This window comes from Salmo salar, chromosome ssa01 (genome assembly GCF_905237065.1).
Source record: "Salmo salar chromosome ssa01, Ssal_v3.1, whole genome shotgun sequence".
NCBI classification, from domain to species: Eukaryota; Metazoa; Chordata; class Actinopteri; order Salmoniformes; family Salmonidae; genus Salmo; species Salmo salar.
In genome coordinates, this window is record NC_059442.1 from 9,678,064 (window position 1) to 9,699,336 (window position 21,273).

Consider the following 21,273-nt stretch of genomic DNA (forward strand, 5'->3'; position numbering starts at 1 on the left):
CTGTAAGTCACTCTCGATAAGAGCATCTGCTAAATTATTAAAATATAAATGTAAACTGCTTTCTGGACTGAGCTTTCAAGTAGTACTGGATATACATTTGAAAATGGATTTTAAAGAACTGATTTTAGCATTAAAAGACTCCAAAAAATGCCCAATCATATCAGGTCCTGTATCATCATTGGGCCGCGGGTGTGAACAATTCAGCAGACTGCTGGCATTACACATCTGTCTAAAAGACTACCAGCGCTCTGCTGGAGTCACTTTTATTGATAACTTTGACACCTTCTGGAAACAGAAGATACTCTACAGGAATGACGGAGTCCATCCGAATCATCTTGGCTCCTGGAATCTGTCCACGCATTTCAAGGTTGCGTTGAAATAATGCCTGGTAAATGATCCAAGACCAGCTCAGTCAATCCCTACCATTGTGACAATGAGTCATCATAATACTGCATCAAATGTACATGATCTTAGGGGCACTGGAAAACACAATGTAAATAATTTAATTTATGTACCCCTAATTGCACCGAATACATCTGTTTATCCTACAGCTATTGTAAGCAGTAAACATGAGCCTATAAACCCCAGTTACACTGTTAGCACTGAGGCGGTGTGCCCTAGTAGGAAGACCACTTTATGCAGCTCACCCTGCACTATCAGCTCCAATGTAAATAACATGAGTAAGTCTACCTCTGATAAGCTTCCCAGTAAAGCATTAAAAACAATCAAGCAACCCAGAAAAGTGCTAAAAATAGCCCATATTCACATATGTAGCCTAAGAAACAAGGTCCATGACGTCAATAATTGCTTGTAACAGATTACATTCATATTCTGACTCTGAAACTCACTTAGATAATACCTTTGATGATGCAGTGGTAGCAATACATGGTTTTAACATCTACTGTAAATACAGAAATGCCATCGGAGGCGGTGTTGCGGTCAATATTCAGAACCACATTCTTGTGAAGCTTAGAGGCGATCTAATGTTAAATACTGTTGAAGTAATATGGCCTCACCTAAAGCCCATTCTGGTGGGAAGCTGCTATAGACCACCAAGTGCTAACAGTCAGTATCTGGATAATATGTGTGAAATGCTTGATAATGTATGTGATATCAACAGAGAAATATATTTTCTGGGTGATTTAAATATTGACTGGCTATCATCAAACTGCCCACTAAGGAAAAACCTTCAAACTGTAACCAGTGCCTGCAACCTGGATCAGGTTGTCAGTCAACCTACCAGAGAAGTTACAAACAGCACAGGAATTAAATCATCAACATTTATTGATCACATTTTTTACTGACGCTGCAGATATTTGCTTTAAAGCAGTATCCAAATCCATAGGATGTAGTGATCACAATAGAGGAGCCATATCTAGGAAAACCAACGTTCCAGAGGCTGGGCCTAATATAGTGTATAAGAGGTCATACAATACGTTTTGTAATGATTCATATGTTGATGATGTAAATAATATTTGCTGGTCTGTGGTGTGTAATGAGGAGAAAAGGGACACTGCACTTGACGCATTTATGAAACGATTTATTCCAGTTACTAATAACCACCCATTAAGAAAATGACTGTAAAAACTGTTAAATCCCCTTGGATTGATGAGGAATTGAATAATTGTATGGTTGAGAGGGATGAGGCAAAAGGAATGGCAATTAAGTCTGGCAGCCCAACTGATTGGCAAACATACTGCAAATTAAGAAATCATGTGACTAAACTAAATAAAAATAAAAATAAACTACACTATGAAGCAAAGATAAATTAATAAGCAATGATAGTAAAAAGCTTTGGGGCACCTTTAATGACATTTTGGGGAAAAAGCCAACTCGGCTCCTTCATTCATTGAATCAGATGGCTCATTCATCACAAAGCCCACTGATATTGCAAACTACTTTAATGAGTTTTTCATTGGCAAGATAAGCAAACTTAGGAATGACATGCCAGCAACAAACGCTGACACTACACATCCAAGTATATCTGACCAAATTCTGAAAGACAAGAATTGTACTTTTGAATTCTGTAAAGTCAGTGTAGAAGAGGTGAAAAATTATTGTTGTCTATCAACAATGACAAGCCACCGGGGTCTGACAATCTATATGGAAAATGACTGAGGATAATAGCAGACGATCGTGCCACTCCTATTTGCCACATCTTAAATTTAAGCCTACCAGAGAGCGTGTGCCCTCAAGCCTGGAGGGAAGCTAAAGTCATTCCGCTACTTAAGAATAGTAAAGCCCCCTTTACTGGCTCAAATAGCCAACCAATCAGTCTGTTACCAACCCTTAGTAAACTTCTGGAAAAAATTGTGTTTGACCAGATACAATGCTATTTTACAGTAAAGAAAATTACAACAGAATTTCAGCATGCTTATAGGGAAGGACACTCAACAAGCACAGCACTTACACAAATGACTGATGATTGGCTGAGAGAAATTGATGATAAAATTATTCTGGGGGCTGTCTTGTTAGACTTCAGTGCAGCTTTTGACATTATTGATCATAGTCTGCTGCTGGAAAAATGTATGTGTTATGGCTTTACACCCCCTGCTATAATGTGGATAAAGAGTTACCTGTCCAACAGAACACAGAGGGTGTTCTTTAATAGAAGCCTATCAAATATAATTCAGTTAGAATCAAGAATTCCCCAGGGTAGCTGTTTAGGCCCCTTGCTTTTTTCAATTTTTACTAACAACATGCCACTGACTTTGAGTAAAGTCAGAGTGTCTATGTATGCGGATGACTCAACACTATACACGTCAGCTACTACAGTGACTGAAATGACTGCAACACTCAACAAAGAGCTGCAGTTAGTTTCAGAGTAGGTGGCAAGGAATGTTAGCCCTAAATATTTCTAAAACTAAAAGCATTGTATTTGGAACAAAACACTCACTAAACCCTAAACCCTCAACCAAAAATTGTAAGAAATAATGTGGAAATTGAGCAAGGTGAAATGACTAAACTGCTTGGAGCAACACTAGATTGTAAACTGTCATGGTCAAAACATATTGATACAACAGTAGCTAAGATGGGGAGAAGTCTGTCTATAATAAAGCGATGCTCTGCCTTCTTAACAACACTATCAACAAGGCAGGTCCTACAGGCCCTAGTTTTGTAGCACCTTGACTACTGTTCAGTCGTGTGGTCAGGTGCCACAAAAAGGGACTTAGGAAAATTGCAATTGGCTCAGAACAAGGCAGCACGGCTGGCCTTTGGATGTACACAGAGAGCTAATATTAATAATATGTATATCAATCTCTCCTGGCTGAAAGTGGAGGAGCGACTGACTTCATCACTACTTATAGTTATGAGAGGTATTGACATGTTGAATGCACCGAGCTGTCTGTTTGAACTACTGGGACACCGCTCGGACACACATGCATACCCCAAAAGACATGCCACAAGAGGTCTCTTCACAGTCCCCAAGTCCAGAACAGACTATGGGAGGCACACAGTACTACATAGAGATATGACTACATGGAACTACATAAAATTAGATTTAAAAAACAGATTAAAAAAAAATCCTTATGGAACAGCGAGGACTGTGAAGCATCCCAAACATTGGCACACACACACACACACACACACACACACACACACACACACACACACACACACACACACACACACACACACACACACACACACACACGATAACAAACACACTATACATACACATGGATTTAGTACTGTAGATATGTGGTAGTGGTGGAATAGGGGCCTGAGGACACACAGTGTGTTGTGAAATCTGTGAATGTATTTTAATGTTTTAAAATTATATAAACTGCCTTAATTTTGCTGGACCCCAGGAAGAGTAGCTGCTGCTTTGGCAGCAGCTAATGGGGATCCATAATAAATAGAAAATACAAATACAAGCACTGGGCTGTCTTCAGCAGGGCACAACATTGTTAAATGTTGAAGATTATGTAGAACAAGGGTCTCAAACTCCCGGCCCATGGGCCACATCTGACCTACAATCATTCTATTTGTGGCCTGCAGGTATGACACCACTGATGTAGAATAAGCATGCCAGCTTTATTAATGCCTAAATGGCACTGCAAATGGCCCTGGTCTTCAGGGAAGGACCATACAGTTGCTCTGGAAGAACAGTCCTGAATCTGTGGGGTTGGTGAGTACTACATACAGTAGATCCATGGCTTCATGGAACTCTATTCCTCATCAGGTAACTGATGCAAGCAGTAGAATCAGATAAAGAAAATATTTCAAAAATACACCTTATGGAACAGCGGGGACTGTTAAGAGACACACAGACACGTATACACATTACAAGACACACACTCTGCAGACACGTACACATTACAAAAAAAGAAGAAAATACATGAAATGAAATGTATGCATCCACTACTGTAAGTCGCTCTGGATAAGAGCGTCTGCTAAATGACTAAAATGTTAAAATGTAAATGTAAGACACACACTCTACACACACGTGCACATGGATGTTGTATTGTAGATATGTGATTGTGGAGTAGTGAACTGAGGGAACACACTAAATGTATTGTAGATATGTGATTGTGGAGTAGTGGCCTGAGGGAACACACTAAATGTATTGTAGATATGTGATAGTAGAGTAGTGGCCTGAGGGAACACACTAAATGTATTGTAGATATGTGATAGTAGAGTAGTGGCCTGAGGGAACACACCAAATGTATTGTAGATATGTGATAGTAGAGTAGTGGCCTGAGGGAACACACTAAATGTATTGTAGATATGTGATAGTAGAGTAGTGGCCTGAGGGAACACACTAAATGTATTGTAGATATGTGATAGTAGAGTAGTGGCCTGAGGGAACACACTAAATGTATTGTAGATATGTGATAGTAGAGTAGTGGCCTGAGGGATCACACTAAATGTATTGTAGATATGTGATAGTAGAGTAGTGGCCTGAGGGAACACACTAAATGTAATTGTAGATATGTGATAGTAGAGTAGTGGCCTGAGGGAACACACTAAATGTATTGTAGATATGTGATAGTAGAGTAGTGGCCTGAGGGAACACGCTAAATGTATTGTAGATATGTGATAGTAGAGTAGTGGCCTGAGGGAACACACTAAATGTATTGGTTAAAGTATTTTCAATCCATGATATATTTTGTTGTGTTTTTACATGAACCGCCCCAGGATTGTTGTCTCCATAGGGATTGTCTGTATTCTCTGATGGGATTGTCTATTTCCTCCTTTTCTCTGCCTGTTGTTCCGTATAGCTTGAATTGTGCCTGGTTCAAGGTTGAGCTCTGCTCTTTCAATGAGGAGGGCAAAAAAGTGAACCCTCCCCAAAAAACAGTAAAGATAATGGTTCCCTTTAACCCCCTTCTCCCATCACATAACATACAGAATGTCTCTATTCCTATGTCCGAAATTGACAAGATGGTATTTTTCAGGGAGATTGTTATTACTCTCCTCTGTTTCTGTTGCTTTATTTTCCAGTTTCACTCGATTTGTTTACATCATTTTTATTCATGACCTCCATCTGGAAATGATATGTTCATAAAAACAAGCCGCCGGGAGACGTATGCAGGGCATCGTTGCCCCTCTGTTCGTTCGGGTTTTGGCTGTTCTGAGATCTGCCAGTGAGTGTGTTCACAGATTGTGTTCGGTATGGAGTAAACACTTTGAAATGGAGTGAAACAGGGATGTATACAGCTGAATGTTTGTTTTCTGATGCAAAATGTTTTGCACTTTGTGCCCTCCTGAATGTGACCCTAGGCCAGGGATCATCAACTAGATTCAGCCGTGGGGCGATGTTTTTCTTGAGCGGATGGTCGGGGGGGCCGGAACATAATTACTAATCATTTCTAGACTGAAAATTGACCTGAAATCCCAAGCAGATGTAATATTTGACTAAAACATAATAATTTCAAACCTTGCTTACATTTGTATATGATCACGTGTCTCTGATATGCATGGGAATACTGGAAACAGATTTCTCAAATTAAATTCCATTGGAGCTGATTTCCTGGTGTTTTTACAGTTAATTATGTCCAACAAAGAAAATTTAAATGTAAAAACAAAAGTACATTTTTTTCTTCTTTTTTTTGCTCAGAAATGTAGCTGGCCAAATAAAACCTGTGGGTCGCCAGTTGGGGAACCCTGCCCTAGGCTATCTGCTGACAGACCTGTTCCTCTGAGTAGCAATAATGAACTTGACAGGCCCGGGGAGAGAGAGAGGGGCCCTGGATCATGTGTTTTTAATGTCCCCCAAGTTAACTCCAAGGCAAAGGTTTATTCCACCTCATATACCCATGGAGCTAGAATGGAGCCAAGGTAGCGTTTCACTATGGCGTCCAGTGACCATGTCCATGGACCATGGATGGACTCTGAACAGACTATGGGAGGAGCACAGTACTACATACAGTAGATCCATGGCTTCATGGAACTCTATTCCTCATCAGGTAACTGATGCAAGCAGTAGAATCAGATAAAGAAAATATTTCAAAAAGACACCTTATGGAACAGCGGGGACTGTTAAGAGACACACAGACACGTATACACATTACAAGACACACACTCTGCAGACACGTACACATGGATGTTGTATTGTAGATATGTGATTGTGGAGTCGTGGCCTGAGGGAACACACTAAATGTATTGGTTAAAGTGTTATGAAATGTAACGTCATGCAATATTTTAAATGGCATATAGCTGCCTTAATGTTGCTGAACCCCAGGAAGAGTAGCTGCTGCCTTGGCAGGAACTAATGGGGATCCTTAATAAATACAAATACATAATACAACATACCCTTTATGTAGTGTAAACATATTTCTTATTTTTTTTTTTACCTTTATTTAACTAGGCAAGTCAGTTAAGAACAAATACTTATTTACAATGACGGCCTACCAAAAGGCAAAAGGCCTCCTTCGGGGACGGGGGATAAATATATATAAATATAGGACAAAACACACATCACGACAAGAGAGACAACACTACATAAAGAGAGACCTAAGACAACAACATAGCAAGGCAGCAACACATGACAACGCAACATGGTAGCAACACAACATGGCAGCAGCACAAAACATGGTACAAACATTATTGGGCACAGACAACAGCACAAAGGGCAAGAAGGTAGAGACAACAATACATCACGCAAAGCAGCCACAACTGTCAGTAAGAGTGTCCATGATTGAGTCTTTGAATAAAGAGATTGAGATAAAACTGTCCAGCTTGAGTGTTTGTTGCAGCTCGTTCCGGTCGCTAGCTGCAGCAAACTGAAAAGAGGAGCGACCCAGGGATGTCTGTGCTTTGGGGACCTTTAACAGAATGTGACTGGTATGTGGAGGATATGGGCTGAAGTAGGTATCTCAGATATGTGGGAGTGTGGCCTAAGAGGGTTTTATAAATAAGCGTCAACCAGTGGGTCTTGCGACGGGTAAACAGAGATGACCAGTTTACAGAGGAGTATAGAGTGCAGTGATGTGTCCTATAAGGAGCATTGGTGGCAAATCTGATGGCCGAATGGTAAAGAATATCTCGCCGCTCGAGAGCACCCTTACCTGCCGATCTATATTTTATGTCTCCGTAATCTAGTATGGGTAGGATGGTCATCTGAATCAGGGTTAGTTTGGCAGCTGGGGTGAAAGAGGAGCGATTACAATAGAGGAAACCAAGTCTAGATTTAACCTTAGCCTGCAGCTTTGATATGTGCTGAGAGAGGGACAGTGTACCGTCTAGCCATACTCCCAAGGACTTGTATGAGGTGACTACCTCAAGCTCTAAACCCTCAGAGGTAGTAATCACACCTGTGGGGAGAAGGGCATTCTTCTTACCAAACCACATGACCTTTGTTTTGGAGGTGTTCAGAACAAGGTTAAGGTATAGAAAGCTTGTTGGACACTAAGAAAGCTTTGTTGTAGAGCGTTTAACACAAAATCCAGGGAGGGGCCAGCTGAGTATAAGACTATCATCTGCATATAAATGGATGAGAGAGCTTCCTACTGCCTGAACTATGTTATTGATGTAAATTGAGAAGAGCGTGGGGCCTAGGATTGAGCCTTGGGGTACTCCATTGGTGACAGGCAGTGGCAGAGACAGCAGATTATCTGAATATATACACTGCACTCTTTGAGAGAAGTAGTTAGCAGACCAGGCCAAAGACCCCTCAGAGACACCAATACTCCTTAGCCGGCCCACAAGAATGGAATGGTCTACCGTATCAAAAGATTTGGCCAAGTCAATAAAAATAGCAGCACAGCATTGCTTAGAATCAAGGGCAATGGTGACATCATTGAGGACCTTTAAGTTTGCAGTGCCACATCCATAACCTGAGCGGAAACCAGATTGCATACCAGAGAGAATACAATAGACATCAAGAAAGCCAGTCAGTTGATTATTGACAAACTTTTCCAACACTTTTGATAAACAGGGCAAAATAGAAATAGACCTATAACAGTTAGGGTCAGCTTGATCTCCCCCTTTAAATAAAGGACGAACAGTGGCTGCCTTCCAAGCAATGGGAACCTCCCCAGAAAGGAGAGACCGGTTAAAAACTTCGTAGATAGGTTTGGCGATGATAGCGGAAGCAACCTAAAAGAAGAAAGGGTCTAAACCATCTGACCCAGATGTTTTTTTGGTATCAAGATTTAGGAGCTCCTTTAGCACCTCAGACTCAGTGACTGCCTGCAGGGAGAACCTTTGTAGCGGGGCAGGGGGAAAAGAGGGAGAAGCATCGGGGATAGTTGCATTAGAAGGGGTGGAATATGAGGAAATGTTGGACTGGCAAGGGTGCATGGCTGAGTCAAATAGGAATCCTGACTTAATGAAGTGTTGATTAAAGAGCTCAGCCATGTGCTTCTTGTCAGTAACAACCACATCATCAACATTAAGGGACATGGGCAGATGTGAGGAGGAAGGTTTATTCTCCAGGTCTTTAATCGTTTTCCAGAACTTCTTGGGGTTTGACCCAGAGAGAGAGAACTGCTCCTTAAAGTAACTAACTTTGGCCTTCCAGATAGACTGAGTGCACTTATTTCTCATTTGCCTGAATGAGAGCCAGTCAGCCTGAGTATGCGTGTGCTGAGCCTTTCGCCAAATGCAATTCTTGAGGTGGAGTAACTCTGCAAGATCACGGTCGAACCAAGGGCTGAACCTGTTTTTAATTCTCATTTTCTTTATGGGGGCGTGTTTGTTAACAATACCACTGGAAATATCAAAAAGGAAAGTCCAAGCGTCTTCGACAGAGGGGATCAAGCTGATGCTATACCATTTTACAGAGGCCAGTTCATGAAGGAAGGCTTGCTCATTAAAGTTATTTAGCAGGCTTCTATAACAAATCAGGACAGGTCGTTTTACTGAGCAGCCATTACGAACACAGGCTGTAAAACAGTGATCACCAAGGTCATTACAGAAAACACCAGACTGATACCTATCAGGATTATTTGTGAGGATAACATCAAGGAGAGGAGCTTTTTCTGGGTGTTTTGAGTCATGCGTTGTAGGATTTGTAATAATCTGACAAAGATTTAGGGAGTCCCATTGCTTTAGGACTTGGTAAGGTGGTTAAAGCATGTCCCAGTTTAGGTCACCTAGAAGGACAGGAGAGACTTAGTGTAAGGGGCCAGGAGAGAGCTTAAGACAGGTAGGATACAGGCTGGTGCTGATGGAGGACAATAGCACCCAGCAACAATCAACAAAGAGTTATTTGAAATATTAATGCTTAAAACCAGCTAATCAAATTGTTTGGGGACAGACTTGGTGGAGACAACCGATCACTGAAGGTGATCCTTGGTAAAGACTGCCACTCCCCCACCTTTGGAAGATCTGTCTTGCCGAAAAAGGATATAACCAGGAAGGTTAACATCAGTATTCAATCTATTCAACTACAAATACCCTTTATATAGTGAATACATACCCTTTATATAGTGTATACATCCCCTTTATGTAGCGAATACATACCCTTTATTTACATTTACATTTACGTCATTTAGCAGACGCTCTTATCCAGAGCGACTTACAAATTGGTGCATTCACCTTGTGATATCCAGTGGAACAACCACTTTACAATAGTACATCTATATATTTTTTTGGGGGGGGGGTTAGAAGGATAACTTTATCCTATCCCAGGTATTCCTTAAAGAGGTGGGGTTTCAGGTGTCTCCAGAAGGTGGTGATTGACTCCGCTGTCCTGGCATCGTGAGGGAGCTTGTTCCACCATTGGGGTGCCAGAGCAGCGAACAGTTTTGACTGGGCTAAGCGGGAACTGTGCTTCCGCAGAGGTAGGGGGGCCAGCAGGCCAGAGGTGGATGAATGCAGTGCCCTTGTTTGGGTGTAGGGCCTGATCAGAGCCTGAAGGTACGGAGGTGCCGTTCCCCTCACAGCTCCGTAGGCAAGCACCATGGTCTTGTAGCAGATGCGAGCTTCAACTGGAAGCCAGTGGAGTGTGCGGAGGAGCGGGGTGACGTGAGAGAACTTGGGAAGGTTGAACACCAGACGGGCTGCGGTGTTCTGGATGAGTTGTAGGGGTTTAATGGCACAGGCAGGGAGCCCCGCCAACAGCGAGTTGCAGTAATCCAGACGGGAGATGACAAGTGCCTGGATTAGGACCTGCGCCGCTTCCTGTGTAAGGCAGGGTCGTACTCTGCGAATGTTGTAGAGCATGAACCTACAGGATTGGGTCACCGCCTTGATGTTAGTGGAGAATGACAGGGTGTTGTCCAGGGTCACGCCAAGGCTCTTAGCACTCTGGGAGGAGGACACAACGGAGTTGTCAACCGTGATGGCGAGATCATGGAACGGGCAGTCCTTCCCCGGGAGGAAGAGCAGCTCCGTCTTGTCGAGGTTCAGCTTGAGGTGGTGATCCGTCATCCACACTGATATGTCTGCCAGACATGCAGAGATGCGATTCGCCACCTGGTTATCAGAAGGGGGAAAGGAGAAGATTAATTGTGTGTCGTCTGCGTAGCAATGATAGGAGAGACCATGTGAGGATATAACAGAGCCAAATGACTTGGTGTATAGCGAGAATAGGAGAGGGCCTAGAACAGAGCCCTGGGGGACACCAGTGGTGAGAGCACGTGGTGCCGAAATGGATTCTCGCCACGCCACCTGGTAGGAGCGACCTGTCAGGTAGGACGCAATCCAAGAGTGAGCCGCGCCGGAGATGTCCAACTCGGAGAGGGTGGAGAGGAGGATCTGATGGTTCATAGTATCAAAGGCAGCAGATAGGTCTAGAAGGATGAGAGCAGAGGAGAGAGAGTTAGCTTTAGCAGTGCGGAGAGCCTCCGTGACACAGAGAAGAGCAGTCTCAGTTGAATGACCAGTCTTGAAACCTGACTGATTTGGATCAAGAAGGTCATTCTGAGAGTGATAGCAAGAGAGCTGGCCAAGGACGGCACGCTCAAGAGTTTTGGAGAGAAAAGAAAGAAGGGATACTGGTCTGTAGTTGTTGATATTGGAGGGATCGAGTGTAGGTTTTTTGAGAAGGGGTGCAACCCTCGCTCTCTTGAAGACGGAAGGGACGTAGCCAGCGGTCAAGGATGAGTTGATGAGCAAGGTGAGGTCAGGGAGAAGGTTTCCGGAAATGGTCTGGAGAAGAGAGGAGGGGATAGGGTCAAGCGGGCAGGTTGTTGGGCGGCCGGCGTCACAAGTCGCAAGATTTCATCTGGAGAGAGAGGGGAGAAAGAGGTCAAAGCATAGGGTAGGGCAATGTGAGCAGGACCAGCGGTGTCGTTTGACTTAACAAACGAGGATCGGATGTCGTCAACCTTCTTTTCAAAATGGTTGACGAAGGAGGAGGGTTCAGGAGGGATGTGAAAGTGGCAAAGAGCTTCCTAGGGTTAGAGGCAGATGCTTGGAATTTCTTCCTCTGTTTCTGCTTTAGCAGCAGAAACAGAGGAAGAAAATGTAGAGAGGAGGGAGTTTACGTTTTACGTTTTAGTCATTTAGCAGACGCTCTTATCCAGAGCAACTTACAGTAGTGAGTGCATACATTTTTATACATTTCATACATGGTCCGCAGGGAGGCTAGTTTTCTTCCATTTCCGCTCGGCTGCCCGGAGCCCTGTTCTGGGAGCTCGCAATGAGTCGTGAAGCCACGGAGCAGGAGGGGAGGACCGAGCTGGCCGGGAGGATAGGGGACATAGAGAGTCAAAGGATGCAGAAAGGGAGGAGAGGAGGGTTGAGGAGGCAGAATCAGGAGAGTGGTTGGAGAAGGATTGAGCAGAGGGAAGAGATGATAGGATGGAAGAGGAGAGAGTAGCAGGAGAGAGAGAGCGAAGGTTGCGACGGCGCAATACCATCTGAGTAGGGGCAGAGTGAGTAGTGTTGGAGGAGAGCGAGAGGGAAAAGGATACAAGGTAGTGGTCGGAGACTTGGAGGGGAGTTGCAGTGAGATTAGTAGAAGAACAGCATCTAGTAAAGATGAGGTCAAGTGTATTGCCTGCCTTGTGAGTAGGGGGGACGGTGAGAGGGTGAGGTCAAAAGAGGAGAGGAGTGGAAAGAAGGAGGCAGAGAGAAATTAGTCAAAGGTAGACGTAGGGAGGTTAACCTGTCTGGGCGAGGTGGGACGCTTGCTGTAACTTCAATTTCTCAAACATATGACTATTTTACACCATTTTAAAGACAAGACTCTCGTTAACCTGTTGGGGCTAGGGGGCAGTATTTGCACTGCCGGATAAAAAACGTACCCGATTTGTCCGATTTCAAAAAGGCTTTACAGCGAAAGCAAAACATTAGATTATGTCAGGAGAGTACCCTGCCAAAAATAATCACACAGCCATTTTCAAAGCAAGCATATATGTCACAAAAACCAAAACCACAGCTAAATGCAGCACTAACCTTTGATGATCTTCATCAGATGACACTCCAAGGACATTATGTTATACAATACATGCATGTTTTGTACAATCAAGTGCATATTTATATCAAAAACCATCTTTTTACATTAGCATGTGATGTTCAGAACTAGCATACCCACCGCAAAATTCCGGTGAATTTACTAAATTACTCATGATAAACGTTCACAAAAAACATAACAATTATATTAAGAATTATAGATACAGAACTCCTTTATGCAATTGCGGTGTCAGATTTTAAAATAGCTTTTCGGCGAAAGCACATTTTGCAATATTCTGAGTAGATAGCTCGGCCATCACAGGCTAGCTAATTTGACACCCACCAAGTTTGGTGCTCTCTAAACTCAGAATTACTATAAGAAAAATTGGATTACCTTTGCTGTTCTTCGTCAGAATGCACTCCCAGGACTTCTACTTCAACAACAAAGGTTGTTTTGGTTCCAAATAATCCATAGTTATCTTCAAATAGCTCCGTTTTGTTCGTGCATTCAGGTCACTACCCGAAGGGTGACGCGCGAGCGTATTTCGTGACAAAAAAATTCAAAATATTCCATTACCGTACTTCGAAGCATGTCAAACGCTGTTTAAAATCAATTTTTATGCTATTTTTCTCGTCAAATAGCGATAATATTCCAACCGGGCGACGTTGTATTCATTCAAAGGCTGAAAGAAAAAAATTGAGTAGTCTCGTGGACGCGTATCTCCAGTGTCACTGTTCCCAGGCTGACCACTAACAAATTATCCTGCTGTTCTTCGCCCAGAGACAGCAGACACCCCATTACACTTTCTGGCGCCTTCTGAGAGCCAATGGAAGCCTTAGAAAATGTCACGTTACAGCAGAGATGCTGTATTTTTGATTGAGATGCTACAGAAGGACAACAAATTGTCAGACAGGGCACTTCCTGTATGGAATCTTCTCAAGTTTTGGCCTGCCATATGGATTCTGTTATACTCACAGGCACCATTCAAACAGTTTTAGAAACTTTAGAGTGTTTTCTATCCAAATCTACTAATTATATGCATATTCTAGTTTCTGGGCAGGAGTAGTAACCAGATTAAATCGGGTACGTTTTTTAATCCGGCCGTGAAAATACTGCCCCCTATCCCAAACAGGTTAACCAGCTTCATGAGGTAGTCTCCTGAAATGCATGTCAATTAACATGGAAGCATTGATAAAGGTTCATTTGTGGAATTTCTTTCCTTCTTAATGCATTTGAGCCAATCAATTGTGTTGTGACAAGGTAGGGGTGGTATACAGAATATAGCCCTATTTGGTAATAGACCTAGTCCATATCCAGGCTGAATCACAACCGGCCATGATTGGAAGTCCCATAGGGCGGTGTACACGGGTTTGGCCATCCGTGTAAATAAGAATTTGTTCTTAACTGACTTGCCTAGTTAATTAAATAAAGGTTAAATAAATACAATAAAAAATAAAATATTATGGCAAGCAGAGCTCAAATAAGCAAAGAGAAATGACATTCCATCATTACTTTAAGACATGAAGGTCAGTCAATCTGGAACATTTCAAGAACTTTTAAAGTTTCTTCAAGTGCAGTCACAAAAACCATCAAGCGCTATGATGAAACCAGGGATTTTCTCAAGAGCAATTCCTGAGGGGGACACCAAAAGTAGTGCTGTAACACATAGCCTACATTGTAATATGGTAAATGTATATTGAGGAACCAAAGAAATAAGGTGTTTGCCGTACTCCTAACTACCGGTACCCAAAACTACACAACTAATCACAACAGCAATACCATTGCTTTTAACAAATCTTAGTTCAGTCACCAGTTTAAGTTGAGAGTGGGGGTATCCATGGCATGTTACAATTATGTTCCTATTTTACAAGTCCAAAAAATTGAGAACCTTTCATAATGTTGCCAAACAAAGACTCAACAAACTTACCTGAGACTCCCTGTCTCTGCCAGTCTGTCCCTGCATATCTGTCCCCAACTCTGCTGTCTGTGTGCCATCTGTTGCCTGCTCTGCCTAATGACATCATTGTGAAACATTACCATTAGAATTTCATTTCTTTCTTATGAACATTTTATCAACTAGTTTTTGAGATATTAGGCTACTAGGGTTCTTACTTTGCGTTTTGGTGTACTGAAAAATACTCTGATGTCTGTCTTTTTTATTTTTCTGGCATTTTTCTACCTGGCTGGCTGGCTGGCTGGCTGGCTGGCTGGCTGGCTGGCTACACACACACAGTGTGTAGGTTATTTACAGTAGGAGATGGGCTTCTATCATCTTATCTTCTATCATTCTATTTGGGCTTCAATCTAAAAGGTAGCTAGCAAATGTGAAACGGATTCCAGTGACAAGAGTTGACAGCTGTATGAGTTCGCCATTTACACAACATATGCTGCAACCTTTTGTAATTTTAATAGTTTGTTTCATATTGGCTGGCTTCCAACAATAGCTGAATTTGCAAAGCTAGCGAGCACCAATTCCGTTTCAGTGGTGTTTGCTATAATCTTTGCTACCCAGGTTAAATAAAGGTGAAATAAAATAAATAAATAAAAGTTCCCTTACGACAATTTAGCTTTTGCAACGAGACCATTAAATATATTTAAGACAATGGTAGAAGAGAGTGTAGTTCTGTTCAGTTTGGACTTCAGTTTATCGCTAACCTTATCACAGGGACTTTGAAGCACTAACTTACATCATCTGCATGCTGATCTTGGAATAAATTGACGATAGCAAAGATTCCATCTTTGACGACGCCACATAAATTTTCACATAATATTAACTATTAAGCTAGCTAGTACCTATTCCATTTATGTTTTTTATGTTACATTTACATTTAAGTCATTTAGCAGACGCTCTTATCCAGAGCGACTTACAAATTGGTGCATTCACCTTATGATATCCAGTGGAACAACCACTTTACAATAGTGCATCTAAATCTTTTAAGGGGGGGGGGGTTAGAAGGATTACTTTATCCTATCCTAGGTATTCCTTAAAGAGGTGGGGTTTCAGGTGTCTCCGGAAGGTGGTGATTGACTCCGCTGTCCTGGCGTCGTGAGGGAGCTTGTTCCACCATTGGGGTGCCAGAGCAGCGAACAGTTTTGACTGGGCTGAGCGGGAACTGTGCTTCCTCAGAGGTAGGGAGGCGAGCAGGCCAGAGGTGGATGAACGCAGTGCCCTTGTTTGGGTGTAGGGCCTGATCAGAGCCTGAAGGTACGGAGGTGCCGTTCCCCTCACAGCTCCGTAGGCAAGCACCATGGTCTTGTAGCGGATGCGAGCTTCGACTGGAAGCCAGTGGAGAGAGCGGAGGAGCGGGGTGACGTGAGAGAACTTGGGAAGGTTGAACACCAGACGGGCTGCGGCGTTCTGGATGAGTTGTAGGGGTTTAATGGCACAGGCAGGGAGCCCAGCCAACAGCGAGTTGCAGTAATCCAGACGGGAGATGACAAGTGCCTGGATTAGGACCTGCGCCGCTTCCTGTGTGAGGCAGGGTCGTACTCTGCGAATGTTGTAGAGCATGAACCTACAGGATCGGGTCGCCGCCTTGATGTTAGTAGAGAACGACAGGGTGTTGTCCAGGGTAACGCCAAGGTTCTTAGCACTCTGGGAGGAGGACACAATGGAGTTGTCAACCGTGATGGCGAGATCATGGAACGGGCAGTCCTTCCCCGGGAGGAAGAGCAGCTCCGTCTTGCCGAGGTTCAGCTTGAGGTGGTGATCCGTCATCCACACTGATATGTCTGCCAGACATGCAGAGATGCGATTCGCCACCTGGTTATCAGAAGGGGGAAAGGAGAAGATTAATTGTGTGTCGTCTGCATAGCAATGATAGGAGAGACCATGTGAGGATATGACAGAGCCAAGTGACTTGGTGTATAGCGAGAATAGGAGAGGGCCTAGAACAGAGCCCTGGGGGACACCAGTGGTGAGAGCACGTGGTGCGGAGACAGATTCTCGCCACGCCACCTGGTAGGAGCGACCTGTCAGGTAGGACGCAATCCAAGCGTGGGCCGCGCCGGAGATGCCCAACTCGGAGAGGGTGGAGAGGAGGATCTGATGGTTCACCGTATCAAAAGCAGCAGATAGGTCTAGGAGGATGAGAGCAGAGGAGAGAGAGTTAGCTTTAGCAGTGCGGAGAGCCTCCGTGACACAGAGAAGAGCAGTCTCAGTTGAATGACCAGTCTTGAAACCTGACTGATTTGGATCAAGGAGGTCATTCTGAGAGAGATAGCAGGAGAGCTGGCCAAGGACGGCACGTTCAAGAGTTTTGGAGAGAAAAGAAAGAAGGGATACTGGTCTGTAGTTGTTGACATTGGAGGGATCGAGTGTAGGTTTTTTCAAAAGGGGTGCAACTCTCGCTCTCTTGAAGACGGAAGGGACGTAGCCAGCGGGAAATAAAGACACCTGTAAAAAAGACACCTGTCCACAGAAGCAATCAATCAATCAGATTCCAAACTCTCCACCATGGCCAAGACCAAAGAGCTCTCCAAGGATGTCAGAGTCAAGATTGTAGACCTACACAAGGCTGGAATTGGCTACAAGACCATCACCAAGCAGCTTGGTGAGAAGGTGACAACATTTAGTGCCATTATTCGCAAATAAAAGAAACACAAAAGAACTGTCAATATCCCTCGGCCTTGGGCTCCATGCAAGATCTCACCTCGTGGAGTTGCAATGATCATGAGAACGGTGAGGAATCAGCCCAGAACTACACGGGAGGATCTTGTCAATGATCTCAAGGCAGCTGGGACCATAGTCACCAAGAAAACAATTGGTAACACACTACGCCGTGAAGGACTGAAATCAGGCAGCGCCCGCAAGGTCCCCCTGCTCAAGAATACATATACATGCCCGTCTGAAGTTTGCCAATGAACATCTGAATGACTCAGGACAACTGGTGAAAGTGTTGTGGTCAGATGAGACCAAAATGGAGCTCTTTGACATCAACTCAACTCGCCGTGTTTGGAGGAGGAGGAATGCTGCCTATGACCTCAAGAACACCATCTCCACCGTCAATCATGGAGGTGGAAACATTATGCTTTGGGGGTGTTTTTCTGCTAAGGGGACAGGACATGTACCGTCAAATCTTGGGTGAGAACCTCCTTCCCTCAGCCAGGGCATTGAAAATGGGTCGTGGATGGGTATTCCAGCATGACAAAGACCCAAAACACACGGCCAAGGCAACAAAGGAGTGGCTCAAGAAGAAGCACATTAAGGTTCTGGAGTGGCCTAGCCAGTCTCCAGACCTTAATCCCATAGAAAATCTGTGGAGGGAGCTGAAGGTTCGAGTTGCCAAACATCAGCCTCGAAACCTTAATGACATGGAGAAGATCTGCAAAGAGGAGTGGGACAAAATTCCTCCTGAGATGTGTGCAAACCTGGTGGCCAACTACAAGAAACGTCTGACCTCTGTGATTGCCAACAAGGGTTTTGCCACCAAGTACTAAGTCATGTTTTGCAGAGGGGTCAAATACTTATTTCCCTCATTAAAATGCAAATCATTTTATTACATTTTTGACATGCGTTTTTCTGGATTTTTTGGTTGTTATTCTGTCTCTCACTGTTCAAACAAACCTACTATTAAAATTATAGACTGATCATTTCTTTGTAAGTGGGCAAACGTACAAAATCAGCAGGGGATCAAATACTTTTTCCCCCCACTGTATGTCTATGTCCTGGGAAATGTTCTTGTTACTTACAACCTCATGCTAATCGCATTAGCCTACGTTAACTCAGCGTCCCGCAGGGGACCCACCGATCTTGAAGAAGTTATTAACCAGAATGGCTACTACAGCATTCTGCAGTGATACGCCATCCCATCTGGTTTGTGCTGAGTGGGACTATCATTTGTTTTTCTACAGGACAATGACCCAACACACTGTCTGTGTAAGGGCTATTTGACCAAGAAGGAGAGTGATGGTGTGCTGCATCAGATGACCTGGCCTCCACAATCACCCGACCTCTACCCAATTGAGATGGTTTGGGATGAGTATGACCGCAGAGTGAAGGAAAAGCAGCTGTTGGAAAAGACTGTTGGAAAAGCATTCCAGGTGAAGCTGGTTGAGAGAACGTTAAGAGTGTGAAAAGCTGTCATCAAGGCAAAGGGTGGCTACTTTGAAGAATCTCACATTTAAAATATATTTTGATTTGTTTAACACTTTTTTTGTTACAACATGATTCCAAAAGTGTTATTTCATATTTATATTATTCTACAATGTAGAAAAAAAGTTAAAATATAGAAAAATCCTGAAATGAGTAGTTGTGTTCAAACTTTTGACTGGTACTGTATTTATTTATTTACTTGGTTTGTTAATGATTGTGGTCTGACACACCATGCGTAGGACTGAACAGCGGTGGATGCATCCACCTTGCCGCCAATGTGGAGAGACCCTAATTTGCGTGTTGCCTCAACAGTCATTAAACAGTTAGGGGAATCATTGAGGGGCTGTAAAAGTTAGCACCATTAGGAGATAATTAGGCCATAAAGTGCTGCATCATTAACATAGTGTCAGTAAATGGCCGTCAGTCATATTAATTAAATGCAAATCCTTGGCTGGCTACCTGTGGTAATGACTCATGGAGCTGGCTCACTTCAGGCAGACCATTTCTTCAGGCAGACCATTAGAAATGAAGGCTAGTATGTATCTGGGAAGGCTGTAACTTAGAGCCAGTAAACACACAGCTTTCCTGAAGCCAATCTGGCACCGTAATTCCCCTTTAAAGTGCAGGCCAACATATTTAGTGAGAAAAGCAAATTAGATGAATCATTCTATTATATTTCACAGAATTATATTTTTGCTGGCTTCCCAACTGAAGTCTGCCCCTGAAAGTGAATCTGCACAGCATCATCTAATAACATTGATATTTTTATGATCACATTTATTGGGCATAAATGGTGCAAGCACTTTGGGGTTGTGGAGTATATTACCTCCAGCGAAAGTAATCTTCCACGATTAGAGATGTAAAAACAGTCAGTGCCGATCCCAGACTTTGTCAGCAGGGAGGGTTTTATGAGGTGGGGGTTTGAGTTCTGTTTGGGAGAGAACCCTTAAGCTCTTCTGCAAAAAAAGGCTTGGAGATCAAAGAAGAAGGTTGGAGTGAGGGTTTTGGTCGGGGTCTAGGCAGGGCCTCGGGGGAGGGAGCCGAGCTCGGGTGAGGGAGCTGCCCAGAGCTGTCACAACCAAATGTCTCTTCCCCTTCTGCTTCGAAACACAACTCAACCTCCATCCAGCCTAGATAAAGCAACCTACTCACTCTCTACTGTCATTTAGGGTCACAGAAGTGGTTTGAAGTGGCTGACGGGCTGACAGACAGAGAGACACTTCTGTGGCTGAGAGGCTCTCTCTCAACATTATCTTTGGAGACAGCTCTCCCGCGGCCTCCACAGAAGTGCTGACGGAGAACTCTGTCTGACCCTAGGAGTACACATTTGAACATCCTGACCGACCCAACATGGCAGCCGTGTTTTAACACAACACAACAACTCAGCTGAATGCACCAACAAGCTTTGGGTGCTATGACCTACAAGTGGCACAGAAAAATACTTGTGTAGCTTTTAAGTAGATAAGTGCATGTGGAATAAAAAAATTAAAAAATTCAATGAAGTTAGACAAATCAGGTATCAATGGTGATGAGGTGTTTTGAGATGTTTTGTCATTGTTTTCACCTGTGAATTTGACATGTATGAAAATAAAAACATATTGCTGTGTTAATCTAAAAGGCTTGTCTGTCAGCACTGGGCTGTGATAACCTCAGTCCAACCTTGGCAGCCCAGCCTGGATACAGTTCAGACACAAAAGTTGACTTTTATTGCATCCCCTTAGGGAAATGTGTCTTGCATCTCACTTCAAACAAGCATAGTATGTCATCGCTCAGACCATTGACTTGTGATAAGAAATATGCTCAAATATTCTGATAATCTCATAATCTTATATAATCAGATAATGTGATAAAATAATCTGATAATCTGATAAAATAATCAGAGAATCTGATAAAATAATCAGATAAAATAATCAGATAATCTGATGAAATAATCAGATAAAATAATCAGATAATCTGATAAAATGATCTGATAATTTGATAAAATAATCTGATAATCTGATCAAATAATCTGATAAAATAATCTGATAATCTGATAAAATAATCTGATAATATGATAAAATAATCTGATAATCTGATAAAATAATCAGATAAAATAATCTGATAATCTGATGAAATAATCAGATAAAATAATCTGATAATCTGATGAAATAATCTGATAAAATAATGTGATAAGAAGACGAGGAGATGAATGTGTTTGGAATATGATCATATCTTCCACATCTGTTAATAATGCAATGATAAATACTTGTTCAGAAAAAATGTAGATTTATTAGGTCCTCACAGACTCAATGGAATGCACCCCTTTCACTACACTTACATATTCCATCCTATCCTGTAAATCGTGAACTTTCCATCATTATATGGCAGTTACGAGGTATTTATATTGCCT